The sequence below is a fragment of the Poromitra crassiceps genome, assembly GCF_964638095.1.
Source record: "Poromitra crassiceps genome assembly, contig: HAP1_SCAFFOLD_2623, whole genome shotgun sequence".
Lineage (NCBI taxonomy): Eukaryota > Metazoa > Chordata > Actinopteri > Beryciformes > Melamphaidae > Poromitra > Poromitra crassiceps.
The window spans coordinates 1-2000 of record NW_028149803.1 but is presented as its reverse complement, the minus strand read 5'-3'; the positions used below and the strand labels follow the sequence as shown (position 1 = coordinate 2000).

The 2000-nt window shown below is 46.5% G+C and overlaps 1 long non-coding RNA gene across 1 annotated transcript; it reads left to right on the top strand.

Moving 5' to 3' along the window:
• The first annotated feature begins 4 nt into the window (after positions 1-4).
• Positions 5-1505, top strand: LOC310772234. Its single transcript, XR_014552478.1, has 3 exons — positions 5-50; positions 343-418; positions 1403-1505. It is a non-coding gene; the product is annotated as an uncharacterized lncRNA (long non-coding RNA).
• Positions 1506-2000: the final 495 nt, after the last annotated feature.

Genomic DNA, 2000 nt, shown 5'->3' with positions numbered 1-2000 from the left:
TCCAGGCCAACACCCATGTACCCCCCATCATACATGGAGCCTGGAATGGGGTGAGTGCGCTGACATTGAGACTTATATGTCGAAACAAACACTTATAGTGTTGATAGCAACCGATAGTTGCAGCTCACTAGTAGTTTATACAGCGTTTATTCACCGTCCACCTTGATTTGTGCATGAAAATCTAGACATTACATTTGCCTGCAACTAAGTAAGTGCAGTTTTGAGTTTACCTTGGGCTTATACAGTAGTTATACTAGCATTTGTTTGCACACTGTGGGTGTGGATCAGCCACTGGACAGACTCCCAAGTGCAGAGTGTTGATTCCTGTGTTTCCTGTCTCAGGAGACCCACACCGTACGGGAACCAGACGGACTACCGGATATTTGAGCTGAACAAAAGGCTACAGAACTGGACAGAGGTGAGACGAGGCTGGTCCACATTCTGCATAGAGCGTAAGAAAAACTCTGCTTCTGTCCCAAAAAACCCGGCAGGATTTGATTTCTCAATATCAACAAATTAAATGTTGCGATCATGGTCCTCAGTCGACGGTGCTACAGTCTGCACTCTGCAGCAGCTGTGAACTTCTGTTGCCCTACTTGAAGATTTTCCCTCCCAGCTGTTGTTTGTGTGGAGCTTATCACCACGCAAGAGATTTTGTAGGAAATGAAGCCTGAGAACTCGCTGACTTCATTTACATTCAGGTTCTAATCAGATTATCTGACCAACCTGGCTAAAAAGTCATTGGAGTGCCAACTGGGAAGCTGTTTTTCACTGTGTTTGTCATTTTCTCTGACTGTCGGTCGGTCCGCACAGGACGGCACGGTGGCTCAGTGGTTAACAGCACTGTTGCCTCACAGCAAGAAGGTCCCGGGTTCAAACCCCGGTCCGTCCCAGGTCCTTTCTGTGTGGAGTTTGTTCTCCCCGTGTTCATGTTGGTTTTCTCTGGGTGCTCCGGTTTCCTCCCACCAACAAAAGACATGTATGTTAGGGTTAAGACTCCTGTCAGTGCTCCTGAGCAAGGCACTGGCAAAAAGAGCTGGAGTTGGTCCCCGGGCGCTGCACTGCGGCTGCCCACTGCTCCTAGTTCTAGGAAGGTTCCTAGTAGAGGATGGGTCAAATGCAGAGGATGAATTTCCCCCATGGGGATAAATAACGGATAACTTAATGTTGTCCTCTGTGCAAGTTTTCATGGGTGGCAGAGCTCCGTCTATATACTATAGACTGATTTCAGTCAGATGTTAATTATCTGTTCCGTTTTCCGTCCGCTCCCCCACCGTCTTTTGCTTGGATTAGACTGAAATGCCATAACTAACTTAAATAAACCTTATCTTAAGATGTGTGCACCACGATTGAACGAATTGAATTTAAAACAAACTGAATGATTGCTCTTCCTCTGCTGTAGGATTGTGACAATCTCTGGTGGGATGCCTTCACCACAGAGTTCTTTGAGGATGACGCCATGCTCACCATCACGTTCTGTCTGGAAGACGGACCTAAACGATACAGTAAGATCACAGGAGAAGATGCTGATTGTTTGTATCTTCTGGTCACGAATCTGAACTGAAAGGACCTATTCGCTTCACTAATGTATATGCTAGGGCTGTTACTTTTCATTCGAAATTCGAATGCAACTTCGAATGTGGGGGAGGGGTTCGTGTTCGATATGTAAATTGACTGTTCGATTTTTTTTTTTTTTTTTATGAACCAAAATTAACCAACTGCTGCTTGCTGGTAATGTTAATCCCATGTCAGAAAAAGTCTCCAGATTTGTCGCGTTAAGGCTGGCTCACACTACAGGATTTTCGGGCCGATTTATGCCCGATTCACCCCTCCCGAGAATCGGAGGAGAAATCTGGCCTGGCAGCTTGCCAAGCTTGGTCGGGCCCGACGTTCGGCACTGATTATCTTGTAGTGTGAGCTGTTTGCAGATCCAATCTTAACCCTCCCGATCTGCTCAAAGCCTCATCGGGGCCGTCCCGATCATATCAAACATGTTTGAT